Source organism: Gopherus evgoodei, chromosome 4, assembly GCF_007399415.2.
Source record: "Gopherus evgoodei ecotype Sinaloan lineage chromosome 4, rGopEvg1_v1.p, whole genome shotgun sequence".
NCBI lineage: Eukaryota > Metazoa > Chordata > Testudines > Testudinidae > Gopherus > Gopherus evgoodei.
In genome coordinates this window covers 149,540,208-149,559,770 of record NC_044325.1, presented here as the reverse complement: position 1 = coordinate 149,559,770, position 19,563 = coordinate 149,540,208, and the positions used below count along the sequence as shown (strand labels likewise).

The window sequence follows — 19,563 nt, the reverse complement described above, 5'->3', positions numbered from 1 at the left end:
CCAAGATCAGTGTACAGTGCAGGAAGCAGGAACTAAGATGCAGACCAGAAGCTAATACACATTTTAAAATCACTTACTGTAGCCGAGAATAAAGTACTGGATTTATGCAGTGGGGAGTCCCTGGCCCCACTTAATATTTATTGTGTATATTCCTACAGAGTCTGTGCACACACTTAGAAACTTCCACTGCACATCTGTGCATCTCTGCATGGATTTAGGCTCTGAGCCAAAGGCTGGTTTCCTGAATCAATGCAGCTCTCTGATTTTCAGGCACTAGGACCCAGGGGGAGCTTGAATCTAATATGAGTCAGTGCGGCTCTCACCCCTCAGAGCAGTGAATAAGGCTGGAGAAGCAGAGTGTGTGTGAATGGCTCATCTGATCTGGGAAAGTGTCCACAAACTAGGATACTACGGTCTACAGAACAGCTTGGGCATTCCTTAGGATTCCATCTCCCAGTGGTGTTCAGAGTACAGCTCAGAGGTGAGTGACAACACTCTGATCAAAGGGCTTTCACAAAGCAATCACAATGGTTGTTGTAGAAGTTTGGGATTTTTATATTTAGCAAACATGGTTTTGGTATACTCTGATCCTTATCCTCCTGGATGAGGCAGTCCAGATGTGTTTGAAAGATGGATTATACTGGCTGTGACTAGAAAGTAACATTTATGCAAAAAGGCTGATATTTTTTCCCATATTTTGGTTGGTGTATTGAGACTTAAAATGGACCTAATATGAGTTGGACATCATCCTTATCTGGAAGGCTTCAATAAGTGTTTGTGACTAAGTTAAAAACCTGTGACATCCTTACAGAGCAGCCCAGTCTTAGACAAATACAAGGATTCTCTCTCATCTGTTTCCACCTAGGTAAATCAGACTAATTTAATGTTCACAGATACCTCTAAGAAATCACCATTACCCTGCTAGTTTCAGGGAATTAGGCTCATTTAACTTTCAACATATTTTTCCTAAAACAATCCTACCTTAGTTCAGAAAATGTTCATTATCAGAACTGAATTATGGTGTGAGACTGAGCAGAATTGATTGAAGGCTATCAGACATTGGCAGAAGCAGCAGTTCTCCAGAGATACAAATTCTCTAAGTTCACATGGAAAAGCTTACAAACTCCTTGTTATCTGCTTGCTGTGATAGGATGAAACTGTTTATTGATTTGTATTTGGTGATAAAGCTGTTTTATAATAGAAGAGACACTAATCAGGGAGACAGAGTTGGGGACCCCAGTCAGGAAAAGGGAAAGAGAATTGGGGAGCTCAGAACAAAATGTACCTTGATAAAGTTTGTGCGCTCTTTAGGGGCTTCTTCCTTCTCTTTAAATTCTTATTATATGCTCCAGAACTTTTAGGGAAAAAATTAGTAAGCTTGCTTGTCAGGCTGGTTTTTCCAAGTTGCCACAACTTGGAAGTTGCTCTTTAACTGTTAGGAAAATAATTCATGGGTGTTTTCATGCCTTGAAGCGTAGCGCAGTAAAGCCTCTTGGGTACTTTTTGATACAAGCTAAAACAAAATGCATGAGTTCTCCTCTGCACCCCAAGACAGTCATCTGAGGGTCCTGCCTAAGTGCACATTGGTTACAGTTCTGAGTTGCTGCATATATTACAGAAAGAAGTTCCTTTAAAACAACAACTCTGTCAACTGTTATGTCATGTGTGTCAAACTCACAAGCTTGCTGTGGTGTCAGTACTTTCTCAAGAGGACTGCAACAATGGGATCAATGGCCAAATTAAACAGACTGTCCAAATGAGTAAGAGAAGCAGGATTTCGCCCTCAAATGCTTGAGTCATTATATAATAAATCTCAGCAGGATCTGGAGAGATCATACAGCAAGAAAGTAACTTTTCTGTTGAGTATATGCAAAGTAGTAGGAGTTATTCAACAACTTGAGAAATGCAGACAACTCACCCTAAAGGGATCTATCTATTTCACAATGTAATCGCAGAGGAAGTAGTGATGACTATATTGCTCATTACTTTCTCTGCTTGTTAGCTACGCAACCTTAATTTCTTCACTCAAAATTTAAGAATTCCTCTTCTCAGCTGTGTTCTTGGGCTTTCGGTTAAGAGTTACACAAAGCACAACGGCTTATTCCATCACATGTATTAAATAAAAATAGTTGGAACCCTAATTCATCACAGTCATTACCCACTTGCTTTAAATTTGTGTTTAGAAAAACTGAACATGTTTTTGGAGGTCAGTGTTATGCTAACTGCCCTTCCTTTAAGTAGCAAATAGAAGAGGTATGGCTGGGGCACATGTAGGGACTGAATCTGTGCAAAGTGGAGGCTGCAGCAGAGTATTAATAAGTAGATTAGATTGCAAAAGATCATATATGATTCCACTTGCTTTGGTCATGTATATATGATGCTCCCTTTTACTCTTAATTTGAGTTTAAGAAATAAAAATTTTTTAAAAATATTTGAAAATCCTAATACATTTTAATGAACATTTCTTGCATTCTGACCACCTCTTCTAGTTTAAATTATAAAGGCTATTCTTACATGTACTGGGGAATTATATACTTGTAGTTTTAAGGCAGTAATATAGTTTTGTAGTTATTTTAGGACCAACCCTTCCTACTACAATACTTACACCTGAAATACAATCTGTAGTAGAAGATTGAAATTAAATCTCACCACCAATAAAATCAGTCCAATATTGGTGGAAACAGAGATTTTGAGTGTCATTAAAATCTCTGCCCTACAAAAGCAAATGAAGCCAGGATCTTTCAAACCATCTAAAGCAATGGTGACCTCTGCTGGCAATTGCCAGCTCATCACCATGAGTGTAATGGGTTTATTTGATAAAATGTAGAAATTGCTCTAGATTTCATTAATGAACAGCTTTAATGGTGTTTGCACATCTATGTGCGTGTATACATCCGTGATGAACGATAGAGCCCATTATACACATATCCCACTTCTAAAAACCAGGGACAGAGATGTTTCTCTAAGTTTCCTCCAGCAAGTCTTGCAATATTGTGTTCAGTCCATTGTTGAGGAGTAATTTTAGCACTAACACTTTCGGGGGGAAATCTGCTTCTGGAACTGTCATCATTTGAGATGGAAATAGTTGATTTCACTATAGGCTAAATATTAAAAGATGCAATGGTCTAGAATTAATTCCCCAAATGGAAGCGGAGTAAAAGCTCTGGCTCAGTGTCCTGTTGGATTTTCTGCTTATAATGAGATTGAAGGCATTGGGGACTGATACCAGCCTGACCCACATGCAGATAGTAGACCAAATTCTCAGCTAGATTGAATGAGTGACTTTAGTGTAAATACACCAATTTATGCCAGCTGAAAATCTGGCCTCTTGAAGGAACAGGAACTCGTATAGGAAAGGTAGACCACCCATAAGAATGGAAACATTCATCCACTAGCAAGAAGTAACTAAGGCAATGAACCAGAGAATACTGGAGAAACTTGTGAAGTAGATGGGATCTACCTACTGAAGTGTTTTCTACATGGAAGACAGTTCATCCATTAGAAACATAAGATTTGAACTCCATAAGGGTCCCCGGCAAGAATTGCAACTTGTGGAACAGAAAAGAGCCAAATCATGCTATGAAAAATATTTTCCCAAGTTAAGTGCCCTAAAAATTCATAGGTTTTAACTCTACCTTTTAAATTAACTCCTCCCCAAGTTCCTGTAAAAATAAAGCTCAGTAAAATCTACTTTTGGAACCTCAATCAATGGGAGTTAGGTGGCTAAATACCTTTAAAAAAAATCAAGCCTCAGTGCAGGACTCAATGTAGTCAAACACCACAGAACCATTTCTGCTCTAGATATGACTTCATAAACCCCATTAGCATGATTTGTGTACACACATTGAGAGCACATGGGCCTTATTCTCATTTGTACAAAGGCTTGTTTACACCATACTGGCAGCAAAGAGAGGCTATAAAATGGGCAGAAATTACATTAAGGTCCTTTCACACTGCCAAAGTGCTGCAAAGAGGCCATAGGGTCTGAGTCTCATTTACACTAATTATTTTAACATGTAAAATACTGTGTGGTCTTGCAGAACACAAAGCTCACTTTAAAAAAAAATTCTTTAATACAGGCTGTTAATTCATTGATGGTAAAATTATACCAACTGTATTTGGTTTGTTTAAAGCAGTGGTTCTCAAATTGGGGGGTCAGTACCCATCAGGGGGTCACAAGGTTATTACATGGGGGCTTATGAGCCGTCAGCCTCCAACCCAAACCCTGCTTTGCATCAGCATTTATAAAGGTATCAAATATAAATTAAAAACACTTTTTAATATGGGTGGGTCGCACTCAGAGGCTTGCTATATGAAAGGGGTCACCAGTACAAAAGTTTGAGAACTACTGGCTTAAAGACTAATGGCAGAGAAAAATGAATGATATAGGCAATATGCATTCATTTATTCACTGTAAAAAGAGGTTCATACCAGGGCACAAAAAATATTTATTCAAGAGCAGGGAGGATTATGACTAAAGAACTGCAGAAAACTACTAACAAAACTATATAATAGGTCAATTTGAGGGCAACTGTAATTCAGGAGAGTCGTGCAATGTTCTGCATGCTGGAAAAAAAAGGTCATCTGTATATAGTGATGAATTTTGTAAGTAAAGTCAAAGGAAGATTTTCATTGTCAGCATGGGATGTTCAAGACAGACATCTGCCAAATGCACAACAAAAATGAGATAAATAATAGCAAGGAAATATTATAGAAAAGTTAATACAACCCTGCCGTGAATACTGCATCACAGCTGGAATACATGCAGCTGAAATAAAGGTCCAGAGAAAGGCAATGAAAATAATGGGGCTCTGGGTACAAGGGGATCTTCAGCATTAGGAAAAGAATATTCGAGGTGGTATGAGAGGCATGAAATGCTGAACAGACAAGGGTAAGTGGGCACTGTAATTAACTCTTTCCTGAAATACCAGAGCAAGAGAGCACTTGAAGTTCATAGATTCTAACGCCAGAAGGGACCACTGTGATCATCTAGTCCGGGGTCAGCAACCTTTCAGAAATGCTGTGCGGAGTCTTCATTTTGTCATTGTAATTTAAGGTTTCGCGTGCCAGTAATACATTTTAATGTTTTTAGAAGACCTCTTTCTATGTCTATAATATATAACTAAACTATTGTTGTATGTAAAGTAAATAAGGTTTTTAAATGTTTAAGAAGCTTCATTTAAAATTAAATTAAAATGCAGAGCCCCCGCAACTGGTGGCCAGGACCCGGGCAGTCTGAGTACCACTAAAAATCAGCTCGCGTGCCATCTTCGGCATGCGTGCCATAGGTTTCTTACCCTTGATCTAATCTGACCTCCTGTATAACAGAGGCCACACAACTTACCCAAAATAATTCTTTCTAAACTACAGCATCTCTTTTAAAAAAAAAACAAAAAACAAAAATACTAATCTTGATTTAAATAGAGAGGCGAGAGGCGGAAGCGGAGTCAACTGGGGATAGAGTATCCACCAAGACCCTTGGTAAATTGTGATAAAGAATCCACCAAGACCCTTGGTAAATTGTTCCAATGGTTAATTATTCTCCCTGTTAACAATTTACATCTTATTTCCAGTCTGAATTTGTCTAGTTTAAACTTTCAGCCATTGGATCTTTTTATACCTTTGTCTGTTAGACTGAAGACCCCCCCCTTATTAAATATTTGTTCCCCATGAAGGTGCTTATAGATTGTGATCTAGATGCCCCTTAATGGTCTCTTTATTAAGCTGATTGAGATCCTTGAGTGTAACTATAAGGCACGTTTTCTAATCCTTGAATCATTCTCATGGCTTTTCTCTTAACCTTGTCAAATGTATTAACATCCTTCTTGAACTGTACACACGAGAATGGACAGTGTATTCCAGCAGTAGTTGCATCAGTGCCAAATACAGAAGTAAAATAACCTCTCTATGCCTACTTAAGAGTTCTGTTTTTACATCTGTAGCAGAGCCAGGTAGCCTTGTGCTCAGTGCACTTGGCTTCCAGTCTCTCCCCTCCCATCAGGAAGGGCCTTCAGTGGCTTATCCTCATTTCAGAGTTTTCAACATTCTTACTCTCTTCTTACTAGAGCGGGAGGTGGGGGGGAATTGAGGTTACACGCTCACAACAAGGGCAGTTGGCAGGGGAGCGTCACATGGTACTCTACTCACCACTGAACCCGCCTTCTAGCCTTCTGGCTGGTGATTAGCTCGGACAGTCTTGCACCCCTTCTGGTGGGTGCTCACTCCATCTCTCTCTCCACCCCCCTCAACTGCTCCCTTGGCCCTCCCACCTGGTCACTGTACTTTTCCCCTTCCAGGTGGGGGATGCGGTTGTGTACCAAAGTTTCTCTGTATCAGCTGTCCCAGGCAGTCTTCTAATTCACTGATTCTCAGTAATGCCACTTCCCCAGTGGCTGATAGAGGAACCCAGGCCCACGCTTTTCTCTGGGTTCCAACCCAGAGACCCTACAACCAGAAGCTAAGGTTTGCCCCATGCTTCATTGCTGTTTTCCTGAACTGTTTCCTACATTACCTCTATCAGCCTCCTTCTCCACTCACCTCCAGGTACACCGTTCCCTGCATGCCAAACTCCCTTTTCTTACTCACCTCAGAGAGACTCCAGGCCACCACCCTGTCTGCCCACAGCTACCCAGCTTTATACCAGTCTTGCCTGTTCCTGTCCAGGTGAGCTTCCTCCTTTAATTAGTCCTCGTTTCTCCCTGGCTCCTCCTCCAGGTGTAGCCTAGGCACTTAATTGGCCCATCTTGCCACCTTAACCTCTTCAAGGCAGATGTGGGGTGAACACCCCATCACGGGGCCAGGGCCCTCCCACACCACTGACCTCTGACCTAGAGCCTTTTGAGAGGCTCTAGGTCACTCTGGTGTGCCCACATGCTACCACCCATCTCTCCGACCAAAACAAGCAAGTCCAATATAGCAAAAAAGAAGATACCTAAACCTTTAATCTCAGCTGGGCTCATCTTCCTCACAGCGAGGCTTGTTCAGGAGACCTCACCATAAGTCTATCTTCCTTCCCTGTCTTTTCCTTTTTAAGGTTTCTCTCGAGGTGGAGAAAGCTCTGCAGGCCTGGTGGGGTGGGACAGAGCTACCTGGATCCAGTATTGTCCTTTGACCCCTTTGGGCCCAGAGGGAGGGTTGTACACTCCATCACAGCACCCAAGCATTAGCCCTTTTGGCCACAGTGTCACACTGTGAGTTCATATTAAAAAGCAAATATTTTGTCGATTTTAAATTAATACTCCCCCCCATATAGAGGCAAGTAGCTCAGGAATGTTCCAGAAAGGACTAAAGATTTATGTGAATACAAATAGCATCTCAGTTATTCTAGCTCAGATAAAAGTACAATTAAAATCTGGAAATACCAATGTTATGTTTCCTACAGAAAGCATAATGTAGCCACTTTCCATGTGAGTAGCATCTTATATTGCTATTACAATCTATGTTTTATACTATATGGTATGTGCAAGGGCTTGGTCTACACTAGGAGGGAATTGATCTAAGATACACAACTTCAGCTACGAGAATAGCGTAGCTGAAGTTGATGTATCTTAGATCAACTTACCTCCCATCCTCATGGCGCAGAATCGACAGCCGCAGCTCCCCCGTCGACTCCGCTTCTGCCTCTCGCCCTGGTGGAATTCCGGAGTCGACGGCAGAGCATTCGAGGATTGATTTATCATGTCTGGATGAGACACAATAAATCGATCCCTGATAAATAGATCGCTACCCGCCGATCTGGTGGGTAGTATGGACATACTCCAAGTTACAACTGCAAGTTATGATGCGTTGTGCATAAAGTGACATTATTGCAATGTCTGGTGGCTCCAGCTGTGCACCCATTGATGTGTGCCTGTAGCTGAAGTGCTCTGCCTCTGAACTTCCCTAAAGACAAGCGAAGCAACACATGTGTGGTATACGTAACTATGACTCTTAAACATCAATTGGGAATGATTAATTCCTCTTACGCTTGTTTAAATCAGTAATAACTAATGAAGTAAAAATGTGAGAAGGAGCAGATTCTAAATGGTAGATCTTTAATAAAGTCCTCAGTAAACACAACTGCATTTGAAGTGGTTAATAGAGTTCAAAAGTGTCTGAATTATTTTAATATGTGAACTTTTTTTCATACTTTGAGAATGCATAAAAGGTCACAGAATTATACTGAGCTCTCAAGGCACACATGAAAACCTCCTTTATTCTAAGATCAAGCTTGAGACTTTTGAGCCCAAAGGCTATGTTTTTCTGAGAGTTATAAGCACCTGAAGACAGGGGCTTATAATGAACGTGCCTACTCAGCCATGCACAAGAGCCAATACACAGAATGTTATACTGTATAGGAAGCCATATACGAAGTCACTGCTGGGCATAGATAAGGGTCAAATTTAGTGGAGAGACAAGGTGTGAGGTCATACTTTTTACTGGACCAACTTCTGTTGGTGAAGACAAGCTTTCGAGCTTACACGGAGCTCTTCTTCAGGTCCTATAAAGCTATTCATGGTGAAAATTAAAGCTACCATATTGAGAACAGGGCCTTTTGTATTTCCAAATCTGGATGACATTTTGGTGGAGCAGAGTCCGAGATCAAAACTTTTGTACCAGATAGTTTGAAAAGCCTGAGGGAGCATATCAGACTTCAGCAATATCACTTTAAATCCCCTGCTTCAGTGTACGAGAAACCTTTTGGACTCCATCTCAAACACTGAGGAAAGAAATATTTACCTCCTAGCAAAGATCCTTTCTTCTTTTTCCAAGGATCCTGCATTTGCCATAAAGCCTCAAAGAGTTACTGTAAAGTGGTTCCCATTGGCAGAAGGCCATATCAACCCCTATCAAAGTCACATTCTCCATTACTGGGAACAGTTGTATTGCATGATTACACTTTCCAGATTTCTCAGTGGAATCCTCTGAAAAAAAAATTGTGTTATGGTTACAGTCTCCAATAAAAATCCAAAGAAGTTGCATGATACAGGCTCTGCAGCTTGTCAAACCTAAGGCATTCTCCTTGGATTGGCAACCTGCAACATTATTTTCCTGGTGATATTCAGATGTTCCTGACCTAGAACCCACTGATTGTAAAGTGGTACCTGCAACTTCTGATTCAGTTGATACTGTTATAGTTTGCTCAGGAAGCTTCTAAAATTGAAAACGGAATGTATTCTAAAAGAACTCTTCCAAAAGATCATTCTTTAAACATATAATCCTGTCTCCAAAATCTCATGTCCCTTGCTGTGGTATATCATAACAATGTGCCAATAAAAGAGCAGATCCTGCTCCCACTGATTAAGTAGCAAAACTCCCACTGATTTCAGTGGAAACTGTTTCAAGCATAAAGAGAAAAAATTGCCCACCCACACAGGAGGTGATTTCTTTGGCTTTATTTATTTATTTATTGGTTGATGACTTGCCAACAACCCTCATCAAAACTATGACAATCAGATATGATTCAAACATCAAATCCTTTCCAGAAATAATGTGGTCAGGATTCTCACTCTGGTGGCTGGTCATTTATTTGTAATTGCTACATTTGTGAGAGTTGCTACAGTGTTGAAGTTGCTGGGATAAGCTTATTTAGAGATCCCTCCTATGTAGTGGCTGCTTGGAAAACTAAGATTAAACTGTTTGACAGTCTTTAATCACACAGAGGAAGTTAGATTACAATGTCAATGGGATGGGGATTATTTCTTTGATGATTTCCTATTACTCTGAGTATTTTTCTGGCTGTCAACTAATGTGGTTTTGCTAGTCTAAACATTATTTTTTATGATGTTTTACAACTCATTAATTTCACTGTTTTTTTCTAAGTGAGCACGTGTGTAATTGTGCCTCAGAACTCTTCCTGATTTTAACAGAGTTGTGTCTCATTCACCCATTTTCTTTATTTTCAGTAGAGCCATATGAAATCTAAATAAAAAACAGAAAGTGTATTGAGTTCATCAGAAATCTTCCACATGTGGACTTGCCAACTACCCCATGCTACATGTTATCTTTGTTTCCTGGTTAAACAGCTTTGGCTCAGAAGTGAGCACTTTTTTCTGTTTTCAAATTGATCCTTTATTATGAGAAGTGGCCATGTGCGGGATAGTTCACTGAAATATGAAAAAGCATGTCCACACTTAGGTGCCAATTAGTTTCAAAGAGATTTCTAGTAACTTCAAAGACAACTCAAACTGTGCATAATGCATCTTCATCTGGTCATTACTTCTGAAGAGGGTTGCTCCTGCCAGGTGCTGAGCACTTTGGCCCCAAAGCACCACAGCACATGCTTAACTTTAAACATAGGAGGAGTTCCATTTACTCCAATGCTGAGCACCTTCCAGAATCAAATCCATAACTGTGAAACAATGTAACCATCAGTGATTAAACACTTTTCAATTCCGCCCTGATATAAGCAATGCAATTCTGGTGGTTTTAGTGGAGGGATGAATTCTGCCCTTCAAATTTTTACAGAAGCAAAAAGGACTAAGTTTCTGTCATGCAGATGTCTGAAAGTGGATACTGAGGGTATGTCTACACTTACCAGATCGACACTGCAGTGATCGATGCACTGGAGGTCAATTTAGCGGGTCTAGTGAAGACCCGCTAAATCAACTGCAAATCACTCTCCCATTTACTCTGGTACTCCACCTGAACGAGAAGCATAAGGTATGTCGACAGGAGAGTTTCTCCCATCAACTCAGTGCAGTGTGGACACTACAGTAAGTCGACTTAAGCTACATCGACTCTAGCTATGGTATTCACATAGCTGGAGCTGCATAACTTAGGTCAACTTAACCCTGTAGTGTAGACCTGCCCTGAGACAGCTACATATCAAGGCTTAAAAAAAATCCACCCATCAGTGGGCAGTTTTCCCAGGTAAACAGTATGGAAGCAGGCTGGCCATACATTTATGGATATTAAACTTGTTTCTAATTATTTTGGATGTGAAGAAAATCATCTAAATGCAACTGATGCAGTGTTATATTTCTGAGTTTGCAGGCAGACTGCTCCAGTGCCTCTGCTGCTGCTCAGAGCTTTCCAAATTCACTGTACCACCAGTTTCATATCTGCATCAGCTAGGAGAATAAAGACCAATTTTTCAAAAGTAGTCCAAGTTTGGATGCTTCCATTTTTAAATGTCCAATTTTATATACTTGGGACCTGATTTCTTGAGGTGTTGTGCACCAAAAATTCCCATAGACTCCATTTGGAGTTTTAGGCACTCAGCACCTCTGAAAATCAGGTTCTAGATATGTAAAATTAGGCATTTAAAAATCAAGGCACCGAAAAGTAAAGGCCACTTTTGAAAATACTAGTTTGCACAGTAATGAGGCAGTGAGTTTGGTCACATTCTATTGCCTGAGCAGTCTCCAGGACTGGGCCTATAATGATTTACATAAATATTTCTGAAAGACCAGAGGACAGCTGTTTGTAATGAATCCGTGATTTCTGCTTAGTGTTCCTATTTATTACTGTGTGTCCATATATAATTTTGTATGTCTCACAATAACTAGAACATTTAAAAAGTCTCAATTCCAGCAAAACAACCAACTTTTATTTTTGATCTTTTTGTTATTTATCCCAATTATACCAGATCAGTGCTCTTTTCATGTTATTTTATTAGTAGTTTAATTTTAAATGCCCATCAAAATCTTAAAGACTCCGTGTACCCTTTAAATGTGAAAGGTTCACTGTCTGAGAAGAAAACATTTATGTTACTCCTGGGGGATTCTGTACCACTGCGCATGTGCAGAATTTATGTCCCCTCCAAATTTCTTCATTTCCCCACCAGAAAAATGACTTTCTGATGGGGAAGCAAAGGGAAGCCAAAAGAGCGGTCATGTGATCCTCACGAGCAGTATGTTTTGGGTGCCCAGGGTAGCTGGCAGAGGTAAATCACTGTGGGGCAGGACTGGGGAAGACCCAGCTTTGTGGCTTCTACCCTTGGCTCAGCTGCTAGTCACAACTGGGCTGGGGAGGACGGGACTTCTTCCCCTGCACAGCATCCAGGGCCAGGTCAGAACCAATCCCAGATTATTCCCCTGGCTGCAAGTTGTTCTGCATACTCCCCCTCCCCATCACTTACTGCAGCCATCACTCCTCAGCTGCAGGGAAAGAGATCCTTTTGCAGGGAGCTGCTCTCTCATCCACGCAATGTCCATGCATCCAGACCACCTCATACCCAGACCCTCCCATCGAGCCTCACCCCCTCACTCTCAGAACCCTCTGTGATGAGCTCCACTTCCTCTGCACCTGGACCACCCTGACAAGCCACCTGCACCTAGATCCCCATTCCACCAAGTCCCAACCAGTTGCACCTGGATCCCCACCCCGAGCCCCACTCCCTCAGCATCTGGACCCCCCACTGAGTCCCACACACCCAGACCCCCCTGCTGAGCACCATCCCCCCACAGCCAGACCCACACACACACTGAGCCCCAACCACCTTCACATTGACCACCCTGCAGAGTCACATTACTGTTGCACCCAGCACCCCCAGCAAGCTCCTGTGCATCCAGATCCCCACACACACTGATACCCCACTGAGCTGCCTGCATCCAGATTGCCCCACACAGAATCCTCTCAACCCATACCTGGATCCCCCCTCCCCCTACATTAAGCCTCTCCACACTTGGATCCTGCCTTGCTGAGCCTGCCTGCCCACAGTAGGGCAGGGCCCTGGGGTGTTTCTGGCGCAGGGTGGGTCCTTGTGCTGTGTATGGGTTGGGTGCAGTCTCACTGCTGAGTCTGTGCCTGGGGTGGGGGCAGAGCTGCACAGTTATCTCCCACCTTTGTGCAGCCAGTGGCCTGTGCTTCCCAATGCCATGCTGGAGCCTCCACACTTATTTGACAAATAAAATTTGCAGAATTTTAAAATATTGTGCAAAGAATTTTAAATTTTTTCTTGCAGAATGCCCTCAGGAATATTATGTACAATGACTAGGCAGGGAACAAAATTGGAGATTTAAGTACTGTGCATATTAAAAAATAATTCATTTGAACTAAATGTGACTTTGTAAATGGTGTCTGATTGTTGCCTGTGCTGCATACAATTGACTTTCCATGTATAGTGAATTTTGGATCCAATTGAACAGCAATAGGGTTCCCAGGTAACCACAATATATTTTCTGTCCTGTGCCAATGTGCTGAGCTTCCTTAATTATTTCTGTCAGTGGTAACTTTAATAACCCAAATACATGCTACATTCTCTCATTTTGAACAGAAACCTCTCTAGGGCCCAACACACCATCCTTTCTTACCTAGAAGGGAAGGCCCTATTTTAAATCAAGTTATTTACCCTTCTACCACTCTGGCCATCTGTAAAGCTAGTATTTTGTGTTGAAAAGGTCACAGCATTCTGGCTGAGATTACAGGGTCTCTTATTTGCATTAATTGCAATCATTTGGGTAAATGGCCTTGGGTATTGAGAAGAAGAAACTGCTAAGATAGAAAATACTCATTACATTATTAATTTTTTATATTGCATCTTAAAAAGAAAAGCATAGTCACAGGGAGCGTGTCTACATATCAGATATTTGCTGTCTTTGCAATATTCTCTTTCCCATGGATAGGATCAAAATCTCAAGTATTTGAGAGAACATGGCTGGTTTTAGTTCACAGTTCTAAGATGCAAACATTTTTTGTCCTTTGTCTCTTACAAGGCCAAATTTCTGTATTCCTTTCAATATCTGATTCTTTGGACATTCCTCACTATTAGGGAATAGGAGTTTATCTGAAATTTCTGTATTTGGATTCATATCTGGTCTTCACTCTTACAGAAGAGGACTGGAGTTACGGTTTATGGAGCCAGTATCTGTTTGAGGTTTGATCCCTATAAGGATATAATCGTAGGAATGGAGGGATATTGTGATCCCATCCGCAAGTCTCCTCTGAGAAGGAGAGTTTTATGGTTAAGATACAGATTAGGACTCAGATCTGGATTCAGTTCCTGTTTCTGCTACAAACTTACTCTGTGAACTTGGGCAAGTCGCTTAATTTCTCTGGGACTTAGTTCCCCTACTATAAAATGGGTATAAACTATAGTTTCCTGTCTCCTGTTCTGTCTTATCTATTTAGACTGGAAATTCTTTGGGGCAAGGCCTACCCTTTGGTGCATGTTTGTACAATGCCTAGCAAGAAGAGGCCTGTAAATGATATCATTATGCAAATATTAATCTAATTCTTAATTTTTATATACAGCAACTCATCATGGTAAATCATTCTTAAATATTATTAATCCATCAGCAAGGTCATTTGTACATTGTGATGCAGCTGGAAATGCTGGCATCAAAAGAGATAATCCAAGTGCCCCTCTGGATGCAAACACATAATATTCAGGGAATTTAAAAAGGAACATGGAGAACAACTTTGCCAAATCTTGAAGACTATAACGGATACTTTTGGAATCATAATCCCAAAACACAGTCCAATCAGCCATATCTGAGGTTGCTTCATTTTGCTTCATCTTTGCTCCCATTTGTTTCTGATTTAAATTGCCACCATACTTGGCAATCTCAGAGGACAAGAACTGAATGCCTAGAGAGACTTGGCATCCCTCTTCCCTAACGATCCCTTTTTTTAGGACACTGATGACCCCCGTTGATTGGGTGGTATTATTTACATTACAGTAGCACCTAGAGGCCCAAATGGGATCAGGGACCCATTATACTAGGTGCTACAGTTAGAGATGGTCCCTGCCCTGAAGAGTTTATATTCTACACAGAAAAGACAAAACAAGATGAGAAAAAAGTATTCTTCTATTTTACAGCATATAGTACTTGTCACCCTTGGAAGTAACTTAACTTTTCTGTGCCTCAAGGTATGCAACACTGCAGCTGGGAGCACACTTCCCACTTCGGGTATACAGAGTTGTGCTACTAGGGCTTAGGATACACTAATAGCAGTGTGGATGTTATGGCTTGTGCACCCCAGCCCATCTGATTCTCTAGGCTTGACAGCCCAAGCTGCAACATCCCCACTGCTATTGTTAGTGGGCTAGCTCATGCCCTGCTTGTGCGAGTGTCTACCAGAGCTGGGAGGCTGTCTCCTGGCTGCAATGCAGACAGACCCTCACTTTCCCCAATATATCGCATGAGGATAAGATGATTTACCTATTTCGTAGCACGTTATGAGTATTTAATGTTATCAAGGTGCTTGGACATCCTCGCAAGAGAAGTAAAAGAGGAGGGCATGGAGTATCATCATAATCATTTTATGTCTGCGCTTAAGTTGTGGTGTATTAGCATAGGAATGGAAAATGACCGATTTATCACTGCTTTGTGGTAGTAATGGTCTTCAATTGATGTAGAAAAATAGCATCATCACTGTCATTTTGCCACAGTAAGGATGATTTCCCCATAGCTATTACACAATTCAGGACTACTGCTGTGACAAGTTAGAAAACAGCATTTCAAGAAAGGCAGAGTCCTGTGTACTCAACAGGAACTTTGTAGTATGTGCAGGCAATTCAGACAAAAGCCAGTTTCCACAGCATGTTGCGTTGAGCCACAGAGCATCATTTTTTCAGGGACTATTGGATGCCGTATTCCTCTCCTTTGTGAAAATAAGTATTGTTTTGAATGTTTAGCAGATACAATGTATCAGATACAAGTTAATGTGGTGGGAGGAAGGGGTGCGGCGCAGAAGGGTAAATACAAATTCAGCAAATCAGCACCTTAAAGGATTGTGAGGGGAAAATGGCCTCCTTGTAACAAGCAGGAACATGGAACATTGGACAAAAAGGTTAGCACTGGGTATTAGGTAAGGTGGGCCAAGCTTTGTGCAATTTTATTTTCTTGGACTCTTTTCATCAGCTAGTCCACAGTGATGTCATTTGTTTTCTAACCTATTTGTGACATTTCATGTAGCAGTAAGGTCAGTGCAGAGAGAGGAGTACTGTTACTATAGATCAATACAGGACACGCTGGGTGCGCCAAATAGGTCCTGACAGCTTGATCCTCAATAGACTTATAAAGAGGACCCACCACTATGGGCCAGAGCCTGACCATCTCTCAGTTACCTCAGGCAAAACTCCAGTTGATTCCACTGGCTTCTCCTGATTCCTTACTCGATCAGTAGATGGCTGTATGTAATATCTCCTGCATAATAATGTTGGCACCCCTAAAGTAACAGCTCCCATTTATTCCCTATCCAACTGGCTTTCCATGCCCAGGGCCTCCTTTCTGTTCAATTTGACTGCTGTTCACCATAAGCAACTATTAATGAGTTATATTTGCTCCATATATCTTTTCAGTTTGTCTTTGACTAGGAGCCCAAGCAGAGTGATTCTACCAAATATGGAGACTTATCCAACAAAGGGCCAAGTTCTTCCCTCAGCTGTTTGTTCTTATGGTATAAACCAAGCCGGTGTATATGACTTGAAGTCAATGAGAGTGGTGCACTTGTAACAAAGGACAGAAATTATGCCCAAGTCTTCAGCACTCTACACTACTATGGATATGTATTTAAGTCCTATAGGAGCAAGATACCATTAAAAGGGTATTTTAATTGGGAACACACTTGAGTCTTCCCCCCGCCCCCAAGCAGCCCATTCAATTTTGTCATCAAAAGAGCAGCTCAGATATCCAGCCCCTTACCTGGGGAAGAAAGGGACAAGCCTGTGCATTGTATCAAAAGAAGAAAAGGAGGAGACTATGCAGGATAGTACAGACAAATTCAGAAGAAACTTTATTAACCTGTGACCAGTAATTTTTCCCACAGGGCAGAATCAGAATGTTTCAATTGGAAAACCCCTTCTCTTGTCTATCTGTCACCTCCACTTCTGGCAGTCCCCAGCTCAGTTCCTTCCTCTCGAGATTTTTCATCTAAGCTAAGCACAATATAGGGATAAGCCTCTGTCCCACTAGCGTTGTCACCCTCCAGGATTATCCTGGAGTCTCCAGGAATTAAAGATGAATCTTTAAAGCTTATGTCATGGAATGACACCTCCAGGAATACAATCAACCCTAATTGGCAACCTATATCCCACCCAGACAGGACAAGTTCCTGATAATGCTCTCTCTGCAACTTGCGTGCCCTGGAACATCCCAATCCACTAACAGACCATTAGAGGAGATGCATGTTGCTTTCCTATGCTAGCCTAACCATAGCCATCATGAGTGATATGAGGATTGGGCCCTCTAGGCAGCATCCCACATTGTGGTCACTGCAGAGCCCAATCCCTTCCAGAGTTGTTGGGGGACAGGGAAGCCCCCCCACAGCTACATCCTTGTGCTCCCCTCTGCAGCCAGGCAGCTCCAGGGGCTGATGAAGACTGGGCAAAGGGCCATGACTCCACAGTCAGATTTTAAGGCCAGAAAGGACCATTGTGATCGAATCGGACGTTCATAACAGGCCAGAGGACCCCTCTAAATTAGTTATTGCTTCAAGGCCAGTAGCTGTGGTTGAACTAGAGTACATCTTTTAGGAAAACATACAGTCTTTATTTTGAAGTTTCCAATTAATCCACTACAACCCTTGGCAAATTGCTTCCATGATTAATTATCCTGTTTAAAATGTGTAGCTTGTTTTGAGCCTGAATTTCTCTAGCTTCAACTGCTAGACATTGGATTTTTATACCTTTGTCTGCTAGAGTGAACACCTCTCTATTGTCAAATTTCTGTTTGTGAGAAAGGGTCGGTTTTGACAAATGTTTTGTTTCACTTTTTAAATGAAAAGTTGTGGTTTTTCAATTTGAAACAATTTTGGTTAGAAATTTTATTTAATTTATACTAAAAAAATTGCATTTTTAAAAAGTCAAAATTGAAAACAAAACATTTTAGTTGACCCAATCTGATTTTTTTTCAGTTTGTGAAAATTTTGAAGATTGACCTTTTTGTCCCATTTTGAGATGGGAAAAGTTTCAAAATCTCAAAAAAAAACAACTCTTGTGGGATGAGAAAGTGATTTCTTACCCCGCATAGTGGCTTAAGCTTTACTTATAGAAAGTACAGGCGAGAGACAATAGACAGCCTTTTAATTTCCCATGTCAGGATTCTGTCCAGGCCCCATTTCTATCCCTATTATTAATGCATCTTATCCACTTTATAAATACTCAAAGACGTTTCAGCTCTTCCCAGATGCAAATCTGTCCTGCCCCAGTAGTTCTTGCCAACTCTTCTCTCTCATCTTCTCAGGCATATGCTGTAAATAGGAGAGTGCACAAGGTTCAGTGCTGAGCTGCACATTCCAGAGCCTCTTCTCTGCCAGAATTGTGCATTCCCAGCTTTGCCAAAGCACGTGAAACCACTCACATGAGGAAGAAGAAATCAGGCTACAAACTATATTCTTATCTAGACACCCATCACTGTACTATCTGTGTGCCTCCCAAAAAAAGGACTAAGGCAACATGGGGTCCAACAAATGAACTATATTTCTCCCTCCTCCCTCTCCCACTTTTGTGTCTGACTCAGAGGGGGAGAGAAAGAATGAATGTGCTTCTCCACCCTTCTCTCTTTTTTTTAGTTGTTGCAAGAATACTAAAGAAATTATGGCTCCTGATAAGGAACATTTTTCTCCATGTCACATACAACAATTTAACAAACTGCAGAATTTCCTCCTGCTTTGATCTGAATTTTAAGTGTTTTGTGCTTTAACAAGATAGCCTTTTTAAGAGAGTTCATAATCAATTTCAATTCGGCCTGCAGCTTTATGGTCTGTTGACAACTCGACATGTTTTGGAAGTGAAAGGAAATAATTTGCCAGGAGGCAGATACATTTTTCATGCTGGAAAATGGCTGATTTTATGTTCTCTGTTAAGATTTTGAAGTTAATTACTTTATTTGATTAGGTTGCTAAGATCTTATTAGGAATATAAAGCAATCAAAATTACTTTTCGATAGCACTTTGAAACTCTGGTATCCTGGGCATAGGAAGTATGTTCTCTGAAGCATTTTTGTTTTTAACTCTTTAGATTTGACTTTACAATAGGCAGAAAGTGACCTGCATAAATTAAGACTTTTGCTTAACACAATGATTTGATTATCCTTTTCAAACTCTAGAGTTCATCCAGAAGAAAACAGGCAAAAGCAGAAATAATGTTGCCAGATAGAACATAAGGCCTTTTTACAGGTTGGGGGAAGATTTTCAAAGAACAAGCTTGCATTTATGTCTTTCACAGATTCATAGATTCTAGGACTGGAAGGGAGCTTGAGAGCTCATTGAGTCCAGTCCCCTGCCCTCATGGCAGGACCAAATACTGTCTAGACCAGGGGTCGGCAACCTTTTGGAAGTGCTGTGCCGAATCTTCATTTATTCACTCTAATTTAAGGTTTTGCATGCCAGTAATACATTTTAACGTTTTTAGAAGGTCTCTTTCTATAAGTCTATAATATATAACTAAACTATTGTTGTATGTAAAGTAAATGAGGTTTTTAAAATGTTGAAGATGCTTCATTTAAAACTAAATTAAAATGCAGAGCCCCCTAGACTGGTGGCCAGGACCTGGGCAGCGTGAGTGCCACTGAAAATCAACTTGTGTGCTGCCTTCGGCACACGTGCCATAGGTTGCCTACCCCTGGTCTAGACCATCCCTGATAGATATTTATCTAACCTACTCAAATATCTCCAGAGATGGAGATTCCACAACCT

At 41.1% G+C, this 19,563-nt stretch overlaps 1 protein-coding gene across 4 annotated transcripts in view; it reads left to right on the top strand.

Annotated features, from left to right (window-relative positions):
- The first annotated feature begins 352 nt into the window (after positions 1 to 352).
- Positions 353 to 19,563, top strand: part of NGF (nerve growth factor) — a 48,226-nt gene continuing 29,015 nt past the window's right edge. For all 4 annotated transcript variants that reach the window (XM_030562727.1, XM_030562730.1, XM_030562726.1 and 1 more), the window contains exon 1: positions 353 to 481. The gene's annotated coding sequence lies outside the window, so the exon portion shown is untranslated. The remainder of the gene's footprint in view (positions 482 to 19,563) is intronic.